Raw genomic sequence first — 23,542 nt, 5'->3', positions numbered from 1 at the left:
TCAGTTGCTCAAAACTAGCCTCACACTCCTGTGTCCATTCCAACTTCTTACTTGTCCTCTGCAATGATGTAATAGGAAAAGAAATCTATGAGAAGTTCCTGATGAACCTCCTATAATAGCCTGCCAACCCCATAAAATATCTCACCACATCTACATTCATAGGATATACCCACTCCATGATGGCCCTTATCGTTTCTAGATCTACTGCAACTCCCTCCTTGGAAACAACATGCCCCAAGTAATGTACCTCAGTCTAAAATAAGATACACATCCTGAGATCAGCATACAACCGATGCTATCTCAAAAACCTCAACACTTCTTCTAAATGCTCGACATTCTCTTCCTCATTTTTAGAATATACCAATATGTTGTCAATTAACAAATAATCAACTTATCCAAATACAGATGCAACACACTATTCATCAAGCACATAAATGTAGTTGGAGCATTAGTTAAGCTAAATGGAACTACATGTTGGCATTATGACACAGATTTGGCACTATGACATAGGTGTTGTCCTTGATGGTAACTCACTTAGATGATAGATCACAGTTTAGATTCATAGAATGAAGAAAAGAGAGGTATACGCAGGTTTCCCTCTGACCAAGCCACGTGTACACGCGGGTTAGTAGACCAAAAGGAGTGTATAAAGTACACATGCACTTTCATAGAAGGAAAGGCGCGTACTTGTTGGAAAACTAAGTTTTGGTCCATGGTATTTGGTCCATGGTATTTTGATCCATGGTATTGGTCCAAGGTATCTGGTCTGAAGTGTTGACCCCAGGTATTTGGTCCAAGGTATTGGTCCTAAGTGGTTTTTGGTCCATGGTATTGAGTAAGGCCTAAGAGTATAAAATGAGGAGAAGATCATTAGGCAAAGGCACTCAAGTATTGAATATCTGATGAAGAGGAAGATCTAGTATACAAGTTATTCGGCTATGGTGCATAGCTAGATCTGAATCAAGGATGGACCTTAGCGCTTGATAGAGGATAAGATCTAATTATGGGTAAAGATCTTAAGGTTTGAAGTGAAGTATCTTTATGAGATTTGATCATTTATCTGAATAACTAGCGCATGTTGTAGTCTGTAAATATGATGACCTAGGTATAACTAAAGTCTGGAATTGTTGCAAAGTTTAAATCATCATTTACAGATCTGTACGCAGATTCACTTTAGAAAATGCATGTATACATGTTGGTTCTACATATCGAAACAACGTATACGTCTTAAATTTGATTTGCATATCTGTACGCAGGTTTTTCTTGAGAAACATGTGTATGCACGGAGGTTCAACACATTGAAGTAGCATATACCTCATAAAATATGTTTTAGCTACTTCTGTTTGCTTTTGTAGTGTTCTGGGTTCTAGTTACTGTGTTCTGGTTATAGCATTCTGAAATATCAGATTGAAGGGTTGTCAAAGTGATTGGTTGATTCAGTTGTGGTTGGTGCAAATGAGATTGGTTGATTTGATGATTGAATGATGTTATTGATGGATCCAGTCTGAAAATTTATGAAACATGGTCCCTGGAAGAAAAGAGAAGGTTGTAGCCTTTTGTAGGCTGGCACCTACGTACTAGTAAACATATCAACTAGTACAAGAGCTAGGGGGTTGTAGATCCCTTCTAGGAGAAGCTGGAGAATGAGAGAAGGTTGTAGCCTTCTGCAGGTACAAGCCTGCGTACTAGTATAAGACTGCACTAGTACAAAAATTGTAAAAAGTACACGATTGCGTATAGACGCAAGTTCCATTAACTGAAGTAGTATACATGAATCTGTTTATGGAAATGAAAAATATTTGACTTTCTAATACTGATTCACCCTGACCTCGGTATTATTTCCAACAATTGGTATCAGAGCAGGTCCTTCAGAAGAATCTTGATCGCTTGAAGGAAGATCCATCATCATGAGTAACCACGAAAGAGAGGGATCCATCAGACCACCAATCTTTGATGGGAGAAAATTTTTGTATTGGAAGGTAAGAACCACAGCCTATCTCTAATCTCCTAGAACAGATGTCTGGGAAATCGTAGAAGGAGGATATACATTTCCATCAACAATACCTACAGATGCGGCAGGTAAAAGGCAATATGAAACCAATGCCAAGCCTATTAATACATAATTGGGGAATCTGTCACCATAAGAATTTGTCAAAGTTATGCAGCTCAAATCCACCAAAGAAATATGGGACAATATCATTCTAAGCTGTGAGGGAGACACTTAGGTAAAATGTGAAAAACTGCAAACTCTCAGAATTCAATATGAAACTCTCAAAATGCACAATGAGGAAAGTATAGCTAGTTACTTCTTACGTATAGATGAGATTGTTCATTGCATGAAGAATTTGGGTGAATAGATAAAAGAAGTTACTTTAGTTGAAAAGGTTTTAAGATCCTTGTCTACTAAGTTTGAATCAAAAGTATCTGCCGTAGAAGAAAAGCAGGATCTTCAGACTATTACTATGACACAGCTGCACATAATCTTAACTGCCTTCGAAATCAGAAAAGGAGGTCCATCAGATATGAGAGAAGTCGCATTTAAAGCTTCAGGAAGAGAGGAACTCAATGAATCAGGACATATTTCAGAAGGAGAGGAAGAAGCAAACATTGTCAGGAACATTCAACAGGGTTTCGGAAGACTCAGAGGTAAACTACCTTTCAAATGTGGAAGAGTCGGTCATTGTGCTACCAAATTTCCTCATAAAGATAAGCTTGATAAAGGTAAGGAATTAGCTAAATGGAATAGAAAACAAATCGTAAGTAAGAAGAGCTACTATACGCATGAAGATAGCGATGGTTTATCAATTAGTGATGAAGATGAAAATAGTAATGGCTATAGACTTCTGATGGCTTTTGAAGATGATGATTTCTTGGATGCTTTAGATGAAGATGACCTTCATGAAGAAATCTCTAAACTCAAAATCTGTTTAGAAGAAAAGAATATGATTATAGATACTTTGACATTCCAACTTGCAGAAAGAGAAAAACACAATTAAAAACTAGAATGTGAAGTTGTGGGTTTAAGAAAGGATATTGAGAAAACAAAAGCTCTCAATCTTATATTTGCTAAAGGATCAAAAACATTAAATGAAATTATCAAAGCACAACGTTCTCCTCTACATATGAAATTATCAAAGACAGGTCTTGGATATATTGAAGTAGCATCTCGAGCACAGAAGCCATCAACATCCACTAAAAGCTATCTTGATGCAGCAAAAAGCAGTGAACAGTTTGACAATCGTCAGAAAAGGCATAAAACAGATCACCAGGTAAATCAGGCTCAATTTACTTCAAGGATGTATAGAAGTTACAACCAATCTCAGGTAAATCATACTCAATGTGCTTCAAGAATGAATATCAATAGAAACTGCAATCACTAGGTCAGTAGATTCGATAAACGTGGGAACTTCGTTAATGGCCAATGTTTTTCATGTCATAACTTTGGACAAAAAATTGCTCAATGTGTTGCTTACAAGACCATCATGACTATAGAAGCACGAAATCGAAGGAATGTGTCAGGGATCATGAAATAGACCTACAATAACTCTTCTCTACTTTAAATGAAATAGAATGCTCTATCTGCAACAACTTCGGTCATGAAGAATCTGAATGTAGGAGTAAATTTCGGAAAATATCTCAGAAGGAGCAAACATCACTAAGTCCCAAAATATGGAGAAAGAAAGAACCGCAAACAGAAAGATGTGGTATATCCTTGTATGCAGAAGGACAATAGAATCAGTGGTACATCGACAGTGGATGCTCAAAACAGATGACAGGTGACAAAGAAAAACTTTAGTCATATAATGCCTTAGAAAAGGAAAATAAGGTCTCATTTGGAAATGACACTCCTGTTGTCATAAAAGGTAAGGTTTTGTTCTCTTAAAAGAAAAATTTTAAGCTAGGAATGTTATGTATGTTGATGGTCTAAAGCATAACCTGTTGAGTGTCAGTCAAATGTGTGATCAAGGAAATGAAGTAGTATTTCGATCAAATGGATGTGTTGCTCGTGAGCTTGATACAGGAGAAACTATGGTCAAAGGTATAAGAACTCCAAACAACTTATACATACTCAAGGGAGGACAACAACAATGCTATCTAAGAGAAAATGATGAACACTAGCTATGGCACAGAGGATTGGGGCATCTAAGCTTCTCTCAAATAACAAAAGCATGCAGATACCAGGTTGTTCATGATCTTCCTAATATCATCATCCCAGAAAATACAATATGCAAATCATGTCAATTTGGTAAGCAAACTAGAGTGCACTTCCCTGAAAAGGAAGGATCAGCAAGTAAGCCTGTTGAACTTGTTCATACTAATTTATGTGGACCATCAAGGAAAAAGTCACCTCGTGGAGAAGAATACTTTATATTTTTCATTGATGATTTTTCCAGAATGTGTTGGATGGGACTTCTAAAGCATAAAGATGAATCATTTGAAAAATTCAAAGCCTTCAAAGCCTTGGTTGAAAATGAATCAGATCGTAAAATCAAATGCCTTAGATCTGATCGAGGTGGGGAATTTACCTTCGATGAATTCTTTGACTTTTGTGAAGAACATGAAATAAAAATGCAATTCTCCACTGCAAGGACTCCTCAGCAAAATGAAGTGGTAGAAAGGATGAATATAACTATTCAAAAAATGGCTCGTGTTATGCTAGACGAGTCTGGAACTCCTACAACCTTTTGGGGTGAAGTTGCATTCGTTTCCATCACTATTCTCAACCAAGCAAATGTTCGGGTAAACAGCACTCAAACTCCACATGAACTTTGGTATGGTAAGTCTCCTACTATAAAATACTTCAGAGTTTATGGAAGAAAATGTTACATCAAAAGGACTAATGAAAAACTTGGTAAGTTTGAACCCAGAGTAGATGAAGGCATTCTCCTTGGTTACGCTTCCTGAAGTAAAGGATATAAATGTTATAATAAAAGACTTGGGAAAATTATTGAAAGTATTCATGTTGTGGTTAATGAAGCATGTAAAAATCAAAAGCAAGTAAAAACCAAAGGTTTTGAAGAAGATGAGGATTATCCTCCCACATCAAATCAGACTAATTCTGAAGAAAAAACCAATGAAGCACCAGAAGAACAGATAATGGCCGAAGAAAAGACTCCATCCAGGTATGTTCAGAAAAATCATCCAGAGACTCAAATTTTGGGACAGAAAGAGGCAGGTGTGCAGACAAGAAGAACTATTACAGAAGCTTCAAGCTATCTAGCATTGCTTTCCTCCACCGAACCTCAAAATGTAAATGAATCATGCAAAGATGAATGTTGGGTCAAGGCCATGAATGAAGAACGTGAGCAAATTGAAAATAATAATACTTGGGAATTAGTTCCTAGACCTCATGATAAGAATATCATAGGAACTAAATGGATATTTAAAAACAAGATGAATGAAAATGGAAAAGTTATTAGAAACAAGGCTAGACTTGTTTGTAAAGGATATGCTCAAGAAGAAGGTATATATTTTGAAGAAATTTTTGCACTTGTTGCTAGACTTGAAGCCATAAGAATGTTCCTTGCTCCTTCTAGTTTTCAGAAATTCAAAGTATACCAAATGGATGTAAAATATACCTTTCTTAAGGGAGACTTAGAAGAAGAAGTATATATTGAGCAACCATATGGATTCATTATTGGAAATGATGCAAAACTTGTATGCAAACTCAAAAAAGCTCTCTATGGTATAAAACAAGCTCCAAGGGCCTGGTATTATTGTCTTGACAAATATCTCCATCAACAAGGTTTTTCAAAAGGATCAGTTGATATCAATCTATATACAAATATTGACAATAATAAATTGCTAATACTTGTTGTGTATGTTGATGATATCATTTTTGGTAGAAATGAAGAAGACATGAGTTGGAATTTTTCTTCGGTAATGCAGCAAGGATTTGAAATGTCCTAGCTTGGTGAGCTTACATATTTTCTTGGTCTACAAGTTTAACAAAATAAAGATGGTATTTTTCTGTCACAAACCAAATATCTCAAACAAATCTTAAAATAATACGGCATGGAAGATTCTAAACCAGTTTGTACCCCAATGGTAACAGAATGCAGTCTCAGTTCAAATGATGAATCAACAACAATACATCAACCAACCTACAGATCCATGATTGGCAGTCTACTTTATCAAACAAGTACCCGACCATATGTCAAGCATGCAGTAGGAATAGTTAGAAGATTCCAAGAAAACCCAAAGCAATCACACCTTCAGGAAGTTAGAAGTATTTTCAAATATCTTCAAGAGACACAGAATTTTGGTTTATGGTATCCTAGAGATATAGATCTTACACTTCATGCATATACAGATGCAGATTGGGCAAGAAGCATTGATGACAGAAAAAGCACTAGTGGTGGTGCATTCTATATGGGTTCCAGATTAGTGTCATGGTTCATCAAGAAAGAAAGTTCAATTGCATTATCTACAACTAAAGTAGAATATGTGGTTGATGCATCTTGCTACACATAAATTCTTTGAATGATGCAAACATTGCAAGACATTCAGATCAAATGTACTCCACCTATCCCCATTTTATGTGATAATACAAGTGCCATCAGTATTTCAAAGAATCCAGTCATGCATTCCAAGACCAAGCACATACCCATCAAATATCATTTTCTACGTGAACAAGTGCTTGAACAAAAGGTCAAATTGGAGTATGTTCCCTCCAAAGAACAGGTTTCTGATATATTCACCAAACTACTGTCCAGAAAGACATTTGAATATCTCAGACAGAAGTTGGGAGTAGTTGATGCATCATCCTGTTGTTAAAACGTATTTTTTTCAGAGAAAGGTGGTTATACGCGAGTTTCATGAAGCATAGTCGCTTATGTACACTGGTTTCTATGGATACAGTCGCGTATATGTTGGTTTGAGGAAAAGCAGTGGGCCAGACTCAGGATGAAAGGGGATCAGGGGGAGCATATACTTCTAATAATGCATTGTTGGAATTATCTTGGAAGATCTTGGTACAAATTCTCACAGTTGTTTGAGTTAGGTGGAACAATTTCAGGCAGAGATCATGGTTGCTGATATGCATGCTAATTGAAAGGTGGTGCTGATGATAGTTTCTGATGACTATCATGGTCTTGTCTCAGATATTTGGTCTTTGTTATATATGTCATGTATATCTCTTAATTTAATGGTCATGAAGCGACCTATTTTGTTACCCCACTATGCATGGGATGGATGATGTAATGTTCTTGTTTTGACATATTGGTATATCCCCACTTGGTGTTGTGGGGAAAAGTATCCGACTCGGATGACCCTATCCCTACTCTAAAGGTGACAGTCTTTAGCAACAACTGAAAGTAAAGCTTTGATATTTTCCTTTATGAAAGTACAGAGAGAAGGAAGAAAAAATTAACCAACCTGGTGTCTTTCGCTTAGTCGATCCTTATCCTCTCTCTTTGTCTCTTGTTCCCAGCTCCTTGCTCTCTTTGCCGGTCCAGCTACACACAGATCCTGCACAAAACAAGAGAGGAAACTACAAGATACATGTACTCATAACTGATGCATGGATTAGAGTGAATCAAATATACAAGTAAATACAATACATCAATGCAATACAAGTATATAGGAGAACATGCAAAACTTTATTGATAGAAGTAACAGGGTTCTGAGAAGGTTACAACCATTGATGGCTCCAATCCAGCGGCACCTCCCCAGCAGCAAGAACTCTCCTCTTCACCTCTAGTAAAACAATCACCCAATAGCTCTAACTGTAAACCAACAACACCTCCTTGCTTTACACAAAATTCCAGCCTCCCTAGACCTCATAGAAGAGCTCTATATATAGGAGAGAAGAAGAGAGGATGAGTCAGCTTGAGGCTGGCATAGAGCTGACTAGTGTCCTCTCCCTCTTTAGTTAATCTTCAGTTCTTGAGTCCACTTGGAGATCCTTGCTTACACATGGTGATCAAGTACCTCTTACTCATCACAGGGCGAATCTCATGAACCAAGTGTCAGTTTGGAAGCTTCCTGGGCAGTTGACACTTTGCAGAATGACTGTGCCACTTGGCCAATCTCGCCCAGCGCAGGTAGCCTTCATTAGATTTGACTTCCAGCGCAGGTACAAGGAGGAGCAGTTGCATTCCAGCGCAGATGCTCAGTGGAGCAGCTGACATGATCCAAAATTAGCCTGTTTTGAAGTGTTTTCAGGTGGAGAACTGATTGGAAGTGTTGTTGCTTGATGACCTTGTTCTTTTAGGGGTAAGAACAACATGTTTAGGGACTGAGGATCCCTGTAATTATTGACATTTCATGCTCCATGTCGCGAGGCACAAAAATGTCTATAACACTTGGTTAGGTGGATGAATCAAACTTGGTATATCCCCATTTGGTCGGGAGATGGATGTATGTATGAGTCATTGGTGATAGGAAGGTCATTTATGATGTATGTATTGTTGTGTGTGGAGCATGATTGTTCAGAGGTCTTTGTTTCAGCCGGATGTATACCCCAGGAAGTTTGTACACCCCTCCACGCCGGGGGGTGCGGGGGGGTGCGGGTCTTTGTATGAGGGTATTGTATTGGAGGCTGAGATATAGATGTGTATTCTGTGAGTGAGAAATAGAGAGGTGAGACTGTGAGAGAAAATAGAGGATATTACAACAGATTTGATGTAGGTTGTGTCTCTTCATTTTGCTGGATAATAGAAAGGAAGGACTGGCTGTTCGGGGTGGACGTAGCCAAAACTGGGTGAACCACGTATATCTGTGTCTCTCTTGTTTTTCCTGTTTTCTGTGTTTATATTTCTACAATATTTTATGTGTTCCATTGCTCCATAATACATAATTTTCTAACATGTATAGAGTCATGTTCTTCTTTTAGAACATCGTTTTGTAGACCTTTCTTATATTCATGGGGAGCATGGACTCGATCATGGAGCTCAATCAGCACACTTTAGCATATCAGAGAATTCAACATATACTCAAGGGGAGCATAACCCTTTGCCCTTGATGAAAAAGGGCGAGAGTGACTTGGGGTTGCCATTAAGTCCAAAGGGGGAGATTGTTGGAATTATGACACACATTTGGCACTATGACACAGGTGTTGTCCTTGATGGCAACTCACTCACATGAAAGATCACAGTTCAGACTCACAGAATGAAGAAAAGAGAGGTATACGTAGGTTCCCCTATGACCAAGCCATGTGTACACATGGGTTAGCAGACCAAAAGGACCGTATAACGTACACACACACTTTCACAGAAATAAAGGTGCGTACATGTTGGAAAACTAAATTTTGGTCTACGGTATTTTGATCCATGGTATTTGTCCAAGGTATATGGTCTGAAGTGCTGACCCTAGGTATTTGGTCCAAGGTATTGGTCCTAGGTTGTTTTTGGTCCGTGGTATTGAGTAAGGCCTAAGACTATAAAAGGAGGAGAAGATCATTAGGCAAAGACACTCAAGTATTGAATATCTGATGAAGATCAAGATCTAGTATACAGGTTATTGGGTTATGGTGCATAGCTAGATCTAAACCAAGGATGAATCTTAGAACTTTATAAAGGATAATATCTAATGATGGGTCAGGGTCTTAAGGCTTGAAGTGAAGTATCTTTATGATATTTGATCATTTCTCTGAATAACTAGCGCATGTTGTAGTCTGTAAATATGATGACCTAGGTATAACTAAAGTTTGGAATTGTTGTAAAGTTTAAAACATCATTTACATATTTGTATGCAGGTTAATTTTAGAAAAGGCGTGTACACATGGTGGTTTTGCATATCAAAATAGCATTTACATCTTAAATTTGTTTTGCAGATCTGTACGTAGGCCCATCTTGAGAAAAGTGCGTATGCATGCAGGTTCGACAAATTGAAGTAGTGTATACCTCATAAAATATGTTTTAGCTACTTTTCTTTGCTGTTGCAGTGTTCTGGGTGCTGGTTACTGTATTCTGGTTACAGCATTCTGAAATATCAGACTGAAGGGTTGTGAAAGTGATTGGTTGATTCAGTTGTGGTTGGTGCAAACAAGATTAGTTGTTTTGATGATTGATTGATGCTATTGATGGATCCAGTTTGAAAATTTATGAAACGTGGTCCCTGGAAGAAGAGAAAAGGTTGTAGCCTTCTGTAGGTCGGCACCTATGTACTAGTAAACATATCAGCTAGTACAAGGGCTAGGGTGTTGTAGCTCCCTTCCAGGAGAAGCTAGAGAGTGAGAGAAGGTTGTAGCCTTCTACAGGTAGAAGCATACATACTGGTATAATACTACACCAGTAAAAAAATTGTAAAAAGAAGTTTATAATTTAAAAGAAGATAGAGACAATTGCAGCAGGTGGTTTTCACCCACATTGGGTTTCCACCTTATAACTTGTGTTCATGTGTGTGACTTTCTGTTTTGTTTTCACTACACCTGGTTACTGTTTATATGGTTCTGATGCATTAATTAAAGATCAACATATGATGAATTAACTGAATCATAAGTTTGCAGGATATATGCTAGTTGCCTTAAACACAGTTGTGTATATACACAAGTTCCATTAATTGAAGTAGTGCATATGAATCAGTTTATGGAAATGAAAAATAATTGACTTGCTAATACTGATTCACCCCACCTCTCAGTATTATTTCCAACACTACAACAAACTAATAATTCCCATACCTGGTCCAAAAAGTTGTCTTATAAATGTCATCCTCCTTGATGCATACCTGATGATATCTAGATCTCAAATCAGTCTTCGAGAACATTGCTGCTTTGTTCAACTGATTGAACAAGTCATCGATCCTCAACAACATATACGTGTTATTGATGTTAACTTTGTTCAACTGCCTGTAGTCAACGCATAATATGAGAGTACCATCTTTCTTCTTTACAAACAAGACCAGTGTGCCCCATGGTAATACACTTGGCCTAATCTATCCTTTGTCCAACATTTCCTTCAACTTTAGCTTCAAATCTATCAACTCAGGTGTGCTCATTCTATAAGGTGCCTTTGATGTTGAAGCTACCCCTGTCACTAACTCAATAGAAAAGTCTACCTCTTTGCATGGTGGAAAATCTAAAATGTCCTCAAGAAATACATCCTTGAACTATTGTAGAACTGGGTACTTGTTCAAAACCTTAGCCTCATCAACTTCCTTACCCTTATCACTAGAAATGTGCACTGCGAACAACACACATCCTTTCTTGTAGCTACGCTTTGGTTGCATAGCTATCACCATCCTAACTGATATGGCTTTCTTCTTTCCCTCTAATACTATTGGTTCCCCATTGTCATCTAAGCACTCAATAGATTTCTCATAATAATCCACCTTGGTTCTATGAAGGTACAACCAATCCATGCTAAACAAGATATTTTATGATCCCAATAGGAATACATTCAAATGTGTTGTTGTGGGCATACCATTCAAATAAAATGCACAAACTTTTACACAATGGTGAACTCGCTTCTTTGTACCTATAGATAACTGCACTAACCATGATTTTGCATGAGATTCCTTACTCAAACCAGACTTATCCATCAAGTCATGACTAACATAGCTATAATTAGATCCAGGGTCAATCAAAATTGAAATAACTTGATCACAAACCTTAACATCCATCTCAATGATAGATTCCTGATGGTCTACCTATTTGTTATCCAATGCTACATAAATATGAGGAATGCTCTGACCAATATCCCCAATAATATGTGTGTCCTATGCACTATATATCCGAGGCCTACCTCCCTGATCCTGTGGACAATATCTCCTGCAATGATTCCCTCTACAAGTACAACGTTGAACTGACTCCTTATTATTCTACTCATCTCAATGTCCCTATCATCTATATGTTGCATTGAACTTCTTAGATGGTGCAACATTCTATTTTTTATTCGTACACTGAGGTCTTTCTCACTTCTTCTCCCAGTTTCCTTTGCTCCTTGCATTACCTTTCCAATCTGACCTAGTCTTAGATCTACACTTCGATTTCTCATAGCAATGCCTTATCTTTCAGATGGTTTCCTCTAATTATTTAGGCTCATCGAAATCAATCGTATATTTAATTGCAACCAGTAATCCACTAATGAACCTATGAATCCTTTCCTTCTCCTCCAAGAACCTACTAGTGTACTCCTCATCTATCATGGATCCCATCTTTAGCTCATAGAATTCTTTTTCCATGTCCTAAAGTTATCTCTCTGACATATACTTCTTCTTGAATATCCATTGAAACTCACGGCAATTCAAGTCTTCCTCATCAATACATCTAACATTCTTCGCATCTTCTGACCAAATGTTTGCTTTACCTTTGAGGCTGAATGTAGCTACTATGGCTTTCATGCTCTCTGAATAATCATGTGACCTTCATAACTTCCTTAGGCCAAGAAACCATGCCTCTGCATCATGTGGTTTGTTCATATCTCCATCAAACGTAGGTGGCTATGCTTTCTTAAAATCATCTGGAAAGTATCTCCTATCACTAGTACTGTAAGGATTATAACAATGACGATCATGGTGCCTATCTAAATTAGAACTAGAATAGTAGTTGTGTCTATCCCTCCTCCTATCTGAACTATCCAACAATCTTCCATATCTAACCATGTCATCCCTATCTAACCTGTGACCACCATGCGACCTAATAGCATATGTCCCATTAGTTATGTCCTACTACTCATAACTAATCTGATGTGGTCCCTGTCATTACAAATCTAACAAACTTTGAAGTATCATTGCATTTACCTCTGATTGTTTCCCCTGTGCCTCCATGATTTTGTCATTATCTTCCTTACAACTCCTTATTTCTTCCTTTAAGCTTCTCACTATATCTTCCAAATCGAAAGATTTCCCAACACCATAATGTTCTTCAGATTCATAGGGAGAGAACTTGTAGTCTATTGTCTTGCTATCCATTTGATATTTCTTCCTGCAAGGTATATCATGTCAACTAAACCAAATCACAATAAACCAATGTAATTTAGTATATCATAGAGAGGATACCTTGTCTACAAGATCAAAAAATCAATGTGATAAGTATATAGAAACATAACATATAGAAGAATAACACATAAGTATATAACCAATTAACCATCATTCTAGCTAGGGTCCAGCCATCAATGCATCAACTTATCAAGAATGCATACCATGACCTCATGCATGACGACACCCATTACATCATGGTACACTTGACCACATGCGAACATTAACATGCATAAGTAATGTGCAACCAACCACACACATGCATAAAAACATGTAATCAAGCATAAACGAACAAAACGTGTAACAAACCTACAAGAATGTTACATGTAAGAAAGCATACAATAATGCAACAAAACATATGAGAATGTAACTAAGAATACAAAATGATACATTCAAGTGACATATAACAACGTGTACCTAGTCATGCACTCATGACGATGCATCCCATAATAACAACATCAACTTCCACATGACGACATCACTACAGCCATGATCAACATTATGAAAATGCAACAAGCACATTGAATGCAAGCATAAGAGATACACATGCAACTGACATGCATGCATGACCAACACACATCCAGTCTGGTCTGAGGGGTGAACCATGCTTGGATAGCAATCTGTAACACTCTCCTCCAACATCTACCCAAGCAACCGGCGAACCATGGTAAACATGCGATGAGAGGCCACTATGATATGACTTGACCTCCTAAGTCATGTTAAGGAAGTGAAACAAATGGAAACACACCATACAAACATTCAACATCAACATTAGGACCCTGAGGAACCAATCTAGCCTTTCTGCCAACTAACCCCTGGATCCCATTGAGCTTTTGGACCACTTGACATTTTCACACTCTCATGCTACGGGCATGCTAGCATCCAAAGACCTCTAGACACTCTCACAGGCCTACAAGCCAATGTCTAGGGACTTTTTTCATAGTGTTCTGCCATCGTCCCCGAGATTTGAGCCACTTTTTTCAGGCTTAGAGCCCAGGTCACTGCCTAGAATACAATGGCATCTTAAGAACAATAAGATAATAAGGAAATGATCGTGAAAAATAAATTACTTGAATAAGACCTTGAGTGGACCCATACTATCCATGACAGGTATTTAGTCAAACATATAATCAATATGTAATCTACAAGTGTAAATAACACATCTAAGCATAGGGGTCTCATACTTAGTTCAGAATTGCTAAGAAGCATTGATGCCTCAACACATTAGCTTCTATTTCATCCATTAGGTCATAGATACATTGTTCATTCATTTACATGTAAAAACATGATGAGAGCCACACATAGCTACTGTCATAATATATATATATATATCTATATCTATATATATATATATACATATACATACATATACATATACATATACATATACATATACATATACATATACATATACATATACATATACATATACATATATATATATATATATATTATAGCTAGCATAATAGCAACAGAATTACCAATGAAATCACAACCATATAAACCACATATAAAATCACAAAAATACAAGGAGAAATAACATCATATTGATCAAGAATAATCCAAACCCAAGATGGGACTTCCACGTTCAACCCGATCGTAGAATGGGTGTTCCAAATATCTCTACAATCATTCACCCCCATGCCATATTTGAAGCATGAATGTGGGATCTCACAAAACGCATCAATCCAAAACCATTGATGGATTCTAGAGGACATCCACCTCAACCCATCAAAAAATGATTCCACCTCACGACTAGACATCACAAAACCATTATTAGATTGGTCTTTATTTGATCCACCTAGGGCATGAGAGCATTTGTTCCAACCAAGGCTTCAAGACTAGTAACTCAAGCCACAACTGCCATCGGGCTCCAAAACGTTTGTCCAACAAAGGCTATAGGACTAGTAGCTTAACCCACCAAGGGCTCTAGAGTGTTTATACAACCAAGTCTACGAGACTAGTAGCTTAATCCAAGGTGTTAGAGGGCTCCAGTGTGTTTGTCCAACCAAGGCTCCATGAACTAGTAACTCAACCCAAGCTGAGGAAACATGAGAAGCAACGAAATATAAACAAGGAAATCAACCAACAATATCCATGGCTAACCAGGAAATGGAATGTCTTGGAAATCCACTATCAATCCAGGAAATCCTCCATGCTAGTGACAGATCATGACCATTAATCCACATCCATATGACATGCATGCCAAAACTATTGAGGAAAATATACATGCAACTCGGTACCTGCATAATAGTAGCAGAATTACCAATGAAATCACAACCATATAAACCACATATAAACAATCTAGGAAATCCACTATCAATCCCAAAAATCCTCCATGTCAATGACAGATCATGACCATTAATCCACATGCATATTGATGAGCCCCAGTTTTTGGTACAATTTGGGCTCATTTGGCCTACTTACCTTGCTCAACCATTCATCTTTTATCACTTATGCATTCATTTCTTAGTATATTCGTGTTATTTGTAGGAAGAAGGGCAGGCATTATATCTATGTGGCTAATACATGATGATTTCAGGTTTTTTGGCATTAAAGGGAGCAAAGACCACGCAGAAGGAGACAAGGAGACATCAAAGGTGGCATTGCAGGTTTATAGGGAGGTTGTCTACAGCCTTAAATAACCTCCCTCGTGATTTTCACCTTAACTCCGAGCTCCAACAGCTCTCCCCACCGAGCTTAAAGGCAGCCAACGGATTCTACAGGATCAACAGTTTGACTTTCAGTTGGACAGCCAAGCTCCACGAATGGAGGAAGCCAGCTTGATCTTCATTGTGTATAAATATAAAGGCCGTAGCCTTTGATAGGAGCTTTTTGAACTTTTGAACTAATATTGTAATTTCTGAGTACGAGCTACAGCTCGGTGTTTGTTTTTGTAAGCCAGTTTTGGCATGACATTAGACTCTTGATTATGAATAAAGGCAAGCATATTTGGATCTAATTCTGAGCTTTTAAGGGAGCTATAGCTCTCAGGTTAGGGCCCAACCTGAGAGCAATAGACCTCCTCTTCTTTGTAGTGTTATTTGCCTTTCTTTTCAGCACTTTGTTTCTTTGTCTTGACATGCATTTCAAGAACACAGTCTGCTGATTTGATTTCTTTAATGAGATTGAGTAGGATTAGCTTATGGTTAAATCGCTTTCAGTTGCTTAGATTAGAATAGGAGGATTGTAATTCATTGGAGCTCCAAGAAAAGGTTGATAGTGCCTTCACTGCCATCTCTGTTTAGAGATTGGGGTGCAGTCTGTACCAACCACCAAAAAACGCAGTCTTTTTTACTTTTATGCAAGCTGCAACACAGTCATTTTAATTATAGATCCATCCATGCACTCTGATCTAGAGCCATACTTCTTCATTCCAACTCCATGCACGACTTCTCTTCACAATTTACAATGTTGTTCATTGGTTTAATAGCACAGGTAGCACAGGTTAATGGATTCTCGTTTTTGGTTCAAGACATAAGCAATTTGTTTTATTTACACTACTCAGTATCATCCCGTTTCCTTCTTCTTCTTCTTAACCACGCCTAAAGCCACCTATTCGACCTCTGTTCAACTCGTTTACCTTCCAACTCTTCCATTGCCCACGTAGCTCCATTTTCTTGACCTTTCGTTGCTTCCATCCTTCTATCCACCAACCAACTTCATGCACTCTTTCTCCATCTTATTTCTCTGCTCCTGAGCCATCACAAGCTCCATCTCCATCTTACCTATCCACCCATACCGCTCCATCACTTCACCATCACCCAAAACTCCCACGGTAGAACATCCTGTAGAAGTTAGCAGACTTCCTGTAGAATTCCTGAGTTTCCTGTAGGATCCCCTGCAGACATCCTGTAGAAGCCTGCAAACTCGGTTGCCAAGCACCTGAACGTTGTGGACTTCTGTGGACTGATGCTAGGGATCCCCTGGGACCTCTCCTAGCCCTCCTAACCTTTCCCAAGCTTTCTCTCCCTTCGCACCACCTCTGCACGGCCAAACCCTAATAAGAAACAAAATCATAATCACTCCAACCACTTAAGCAAAAACACAAAAACAATGTTCTTTTCAATGGAAGTAGTTTAAGTTCATGCATTTCATATCACTAGCAGTAATGGCATCATTCTTAGACACTTGCACTCCCACCATTGCATCATAGAGATTAAGCTAGTTAGATTAGGGTTTACTAGGGTTTCCATGTTTTGGTTGGCTTTCAGTTCATTTTTGCAAAGTAGATTAATTTCCTTTGAGATAGCCTTCGTCCATCATTTAGAAAGCTTCTTATGAGAGCATATAGAAGTTGGCTTGAGCCCTAGCGGACTTGTGCCAGCTGACCAAGTGACAGCTGCGACAAGAGCTAGTACTTGTGCATACAGCACCGTCGCTTCCAAGTTTGTACGAACTACCGAGTTGATAAAATTAGAGATAGGAAGCCCCAGGAGTTGTAGCATTATTGCTACAATACTGGAGCCCACCATCTTTTTGGCGCCGTTGCCGGGGAAGCGTCAGAGTATTAGTAATTGTTGCTTTTCTTCTATTTTCTTACTCTTGCCTTCTGCTAAGTAGTTTATTTCATTTCCATTCTAGAAAAGTAGCATAGACATTTCCTGCTTTCATAGATTAGCATTTCATTTCTGCAAGCGTAGATTAGTGTTTCAATTCTGCAAGCGTAGACTAGCATTTCCATTCCTGCAATTTCATTTGAGCAAAGTAGATTAGTTCTTTCCTGACTTCAGTTTAATTCTGCATCTTTATAGTTAGTTGTAGATCAATCTGTTTCAGTTTTGCAGGTACCACAAAAAAACAAAAGCAATCAAAAAAGTCTTTCCATTTCATGCCTCGTAGGAATCGAGATAAAACAGGCAAATTCTTACCCAACACCCCCACCACATCACTGAGTCACCCTTCTCTCTTCTTCGGTGACAGTGATCCAGAAGAACCTATAGGTGAACCTCCTGAGATATACGAAGATACTATAGTAGAAGAAGAATTAGAAACCATCCCATCTGAAGCTATGGCTGACAATAGAAGAGAAGATGAGAGAATAGAAGGCGCCTTCCCCATCCAAGAGACCAATGGAGAGATGAAAATGAAGAACATTAGCCCCTCCGCCTTACCTCACTTCCATGGACTGACTACTGAAGATCCTGATACCTTCCTGTTTGAGTTTGCTGTCCTTTGTAGAACCTATGACTATACTGAAGATGAGCAAAAGCTGAAACTCTTCCCTTCAACTCTTAAGGATGCAGCATTACGCTGGTTCATGGGCTTACCTGGGAATAGTATCACTACTTGGGCTCAGATGCAGCAAGCTTTCAATACCAAGTACCGAGATTACTGTAGGTCCAAGGAAACCAAGGGAGAAATCTTTCGGATGACCATGGGAAATGATGAGTCCTTAGAGGATTATGAGGATAGGTTCCAACTTAACTATAAGCGGGCCAGGTGCACACTTGACCCTGAATCCCTCAAGTTGGTCCTTCTCCGAGGAGTCCCTGAAGACCTCTTAGATACCCTTCACATGTTAGCTGGGGGGGACATTTACCAACTGCCTTATGAGGACATCAAGACTGTGTTTAGAAACCACTCCAGGGCAGCTCGGAAACGAGGTAGAGGAAACCTCCTCTCAACTGGTGTCCCTTTCTCCAAACATGAGTTTGCAAATCAATTGGAAGATCTTAAGAGTGAGGTTTGACAGACCATTGCCATGCAGCTGGACACATTCAGGATCCAGCAAAAGAAGGAAGAGGCTGAGAGAGCCTTGGCTATCTTCTGCCCTAGATGTACCAGGAGGCACCCTAAGAACGAATGTCCATTGCATTCGGTTGAAGTGTGTTTCGTTTGTGAGGAGGACCATCCCACAAACCAATGTCCAACCTTACCTGGATTTAAAGCCATGTACCAAGGGACAGAAGCTCCCACTGAACCTCTCTATTACCTCAACCAAAGGAGGCCACAAGGACCTAGAACTTACCAGCAGGGGATGCAAGGGGCACCTCAAGCTTATTACAACCCCAACCAATCGACTCCTATGCCTTCCTAGGGTCCCCCTGCTCATCCTTCCTGGTCTATGCCTCCTCCATGGTCTTATCCACCTCAGTACCCTACTCCACCCACTACTCATTCTTATCACTCACAGGCCCAGCCACAGCCTCAGTGGAATGCACCTCAGTCGGGGTGGAGGCCCCAGTACAATACTCCTCCCGCCATTTTTCCTCCACCACCAGTTCAACCTCAACCATTACCTCCTGCTCCTCCAAGGCAACCCCAAATACCTGGTCAACCGAACCCAAACCCCAACAATAGACAGGCCCAGTAGGTATACGCTGGGGAAACATCATTCCCTACTTATGCTGTGGAGATCCAGGAGATCAATCTTCGATCTAGCAAGACTCTTCCAGATCGCCAACCCCCTCCCCCAGAGGATGAGGAAGATAAACAGGAAAGTGAACCAAAGGCTATTCCACCCTTTCCTGAGAGACTAACAACCACCACACAACCCAACCCAGAGGAGGATGAGCTTCTGGGAGAGCTCAAGCAGCTGTGTGTGAAAATACCACTTCTCCAAGCCATCAAGGATGTGCCAATATACAACAAACTGGTTAAGGAAAAGTGTTTCAAACACCTAGGCAGGCGGAAGAAAGATGCTTCAACCATCAATGTCATAGGACAACTGTCTGACCTTATGTTAGGACAAGTCATCTGCCCAAAGTACCTAGATCCTGGAAGTCCTGTAGTAGATATCCACATCAATGGCACCATCATACCACACACCTTGATTGATCTGGGGGCTGCCATTAATGTGATGACCAGGGATACCATGCTCAAACTCAATCTTCAGGGTTCCTTGAGGAAGACCTCGACAGTACTGCAATTAGCAGATCGCTCCACTGTGACTCCCGAAGGGATTGTGGAGGATGTCTTGGTCTCTATCGACTCTTGGGAATACCCTGCAGATTTCTTGGTTCTGCAACCCAAGGCAAAGCTTACTGGATATCCTCTCATTTTGGGAAGGCCTTGGTTAGCCACTGCAGATGCTTACATAAGTTGCCGTGCAGGAAATATGACCATCAAAAATGGTCCTATGTCCAAGCAGCTAGTCCTATACCCTCCTGCCCAACCCTCCTTAGAGCATGACTTACCACTCTGGTTGGAGGAAGGAGAGGAAGACGAGGTGTACTCAGCACCTCTGTGCACCCTAGATACCACTAGAAGAGATCCCCCAACCGAGGATGACTTGATCGAGACCTTGATCCAGAATCCACCTTCCAGTGCTCTATCCTTAGAGAAATTGGTGGAGGATGCCCAAGCTAGCACCTTAGTGGATCTTTGTACAACCAACCCTGTCACTCCCAGAGTCAAAAATGTGGAGTTCGGCCCTGAGAGAATGTTAAAGATCAGCTCCTCCCTATCTCCTTCCCAGGAAAAGGAGTTGTGCAACCTGTTGGCCAGTCACCTAGATGCTTTTGCTTGGATCTATAAGGAGATGAAAGGAGTCCATCCCTCGGTCTGTACCCATCACATATACATCAAAGAGGGTTGTAAACCGGTTAGGCAACCTCAGAGGAGAATGAATCCAGCCCTTAAGGACATTGTCAAGGAAGAACTGCAAAAACTGTTGGATGCCGGATTCATTTACCCCATCTCAGATAGTGAATGGGTGTCCCCGCTGGTGTTGGTTCCCAAGAAGAATGGGAAGTGGAGAATCTGTGTGGACTACCGAGAACTGAACAAAGCTACCAAGAAAGACCATTTCCCTCTACCTTTCATAGATCAGGTGTTGGATGGACTTGCAGGAAAGAAGTTCTTCTCTTTTCTGGATGGGTTTAGCGGGTACAACCAGATTCAAATCAGCCCGGAAGACCAAGATAAGACCACCTTCACTTGCCCTTGGGGTACCTTTGCCTACCGAGTTCTTCCCTTTGGGCTATGCAATGCTCCTGCTACCTTCCAGAGAGCTGTCTTAAGCATCTTCTCGGAGCTGGTCCATGATGCAGTGGAAATCTATATGGATGACTTTACTCCTTATGGGGCCAACTTCCAGGAAGCATTGTCCAATCTAGGAAAAGTCCTAACCAAATGCATTGAGATGAACTTGTCCCTTAGTCCTGAAAAATGTGAATTCCTAATGACTGAAGGGACCGTGCTAGGCCATACCATTTCTTGCCAAGGGTTACAGGTGGATCCTAACAAAATTGCTCTCATCAAGAAGGTTCCACCTCCTCAAAAGGTAAGGGATGTTCGGAGTTTCTTGGGATTAGCAGGATATTACCAGAGATTCATTAAAGACTTCAGCAAGCTAGCCTCGCCATTGTTTGGCCTGTTGGCAAAAGATGTGGAGTTTAATGGACTGACGATTGTCAGAGGGCTTTGAATGAATTGAAGGACAAGTTGGTGTCAGCCCCAATCCTGAGAGGTCCAAACTGGGCCCTACCTTTCCACATCCACACTGATGCCTCAAACAAAGCCATAGGTGCAGCTTTAGGACAAGTTGAGCAAAAACTTCCATATGCCATTTACTTTGTTAGCAAAAACTTGTCCAAAGCTGAGCTGAATTACACTGTAACCGAGAAAGAATTCTTTGATGTGGTCCATGCACTGAACAAGTTCCGACATTATATCACTGGCTATCAAACCTTTGTACATACAGACCATGCTGCAATTAGATATTTAATGAATAAACCAGATGTGAATGCTCGTATTATTAGATGGTTACTTTTATTGCAGCAGTTTGATTTGACCATTGTTGACAAACCAGGTAGAGAAAATGTTGTTGCTGACTTTTTATCTAGATTGGATTTGTCTGCAGATGAGGATGGAACAGTGGATGACCAGATGCCCGATGAACATCTGTTTGCTATTTTAGTACTCTCTCCATGGTTTGCTGATATAGCAAACTACCTTGTTTCAGCACAGTTCCCTCTGCACCTATCTTCAAGAGAGAAGAGCAGAATCATCAGAAAAAGTGCCTCATTTACTTGGATCGGGGGCACTCTGTTCAAGCTTGGCCCCGATCAGATCTTAAGGCGTTGTGTAAGGGAGGAGGAAGTCTTTGATATCCTCCTCACCTGTCATGATGGGCCTTGTGGAGGACATTTTGCAGCAAAGAGGGTTGCCTTCAAGATCCTGCAGGCAGGCTACTATTGGCCCACACTTCATCAAGATGTCAGAAGATATATCAGCCAATGTGACCAATGCCAAAGAATGGGGAAACCGACTCAAAGGGATGAGATGCCTCTCCAACCTCAGGTGACTCTTGAGCCATTTGAGAAGTGGGGTATGGACTTTGTGGGCCCAATCAACCCTCCTTCGAGGCAAAGGTCTTACATCATTGTGTGCACTGAATACCTGACAAAGTGGGCAGAGACCAAAGCAATCAAAGCAGCAACAGAAGAAAAGGTGGCCGAGTTCCTAAGAGAAAACATCTCCTATAAGTTTGGCTATCCAAGAGAGCTGGTCACCGATCACGGGAGCCAGTTCACCTCCAACCTAGTTGAAGATCTACTAGCTCATCACAAGATCAAGCATAGGACTTCAACCCCCTATCACCCTCAAGCAAATGGGCAGGTGGAAGTCACCAATAGAGCATTAGAAGGGATCTTGACTAAGGTGGTGAGCAGCAGCAGAAAGGACTGGGCAGATCGCCTGGTTGAAGCCACATGGGCTTACAACACCACCTGGAAGACCACCACCGGCTTCACACCTTATGAGCTGGTCTATGGGAAGAAAGCTTTGCTGTCCATTGAGTTTGAATACAACACTTTGAGGATGGCAGCTCAGCTAGATCTAGATCTCAGCCATGCACAACAAGAAAGGTTATTGCAGCTGAATGGACTGGATGAGCACCGAATGCAGGCCCTCCTTCACTCAGAATTGGTTCAACTTCAGAGAAAGGTGTGGCATGACCAACATCTCCATAACAAGAAATTTCAGCCGAGAGATTGGGCTTTGTTGTATGACTCCAGATACAAAGATTTCAAAGGGAAGCTGAGAACCAGATGGCTAGGGCCATATACAGTGGAAAAATGTCATGACAATGGATCTGTGCTTATTCGGACCATTGATGAGGAAGCCATCCCCATGCTTGTCAATGGGCATAGATTGAAGATCTACAGGAAGTCTCTCTCAAGACAAGAGTTCATCAAAACTATGGAGAAATCAGTATTAGTCATAGAGAAAGGTTCTGCCTCTCCTTTGGGCGTACCCTGAAAGATATAAAAAAAAAAAATAATAATAATAATAATAATAAAGATCCTTGGGTGAAAACCTCTCTGAGGCACCCAAGGCAGGTGGTAGGGGTGAAAACCTCATTGAGGCGCCCCTATTGTCTTTCAAAAAAAAAAAAAAAAGAGATTGGAAAAGATCCTTGAGTGAAAACCTCTTTGAGGCGCTTAAGGCAGATAACAAGGGTGAAAACCTCAATGAGGCGCCCCTGTTATCTTTCAAAAAAAAAGAGAAAAAAAAAGAAAAAAAAAAACAAAAGAAAAAACAAGGTCAGCAAGTTTATCATGTGAAATTGCATGCAAATTGCAGGTGTTCTATGGAGGAGAGGGAGCCTCTCAACTCAAAGCCAAGGGTCCTTATCATGCAGTCAGGACACCTCACCAGCACCTCCTCCAAGAATACT

This window comes from Pinus tabuliformis, chromosome 9, assembly GCF_031772625.1.
Source record: "Pinus tabuliformis cultivar Carrire ecotype Pingquan chromosome 9, CPIR1, whole genome shotgun sequence".
Lineage (NCBI taxonomy): Eukaryota > Viridiplantae > Streptophyta > Pinopsida > Pinales > Pinaceae > Pinus > Pinus tabuliformis.
The sequence above is the reverse complement of the archived record's forward strand: the minus strand, read 5'-3'. Positions refer to the sequence as shown.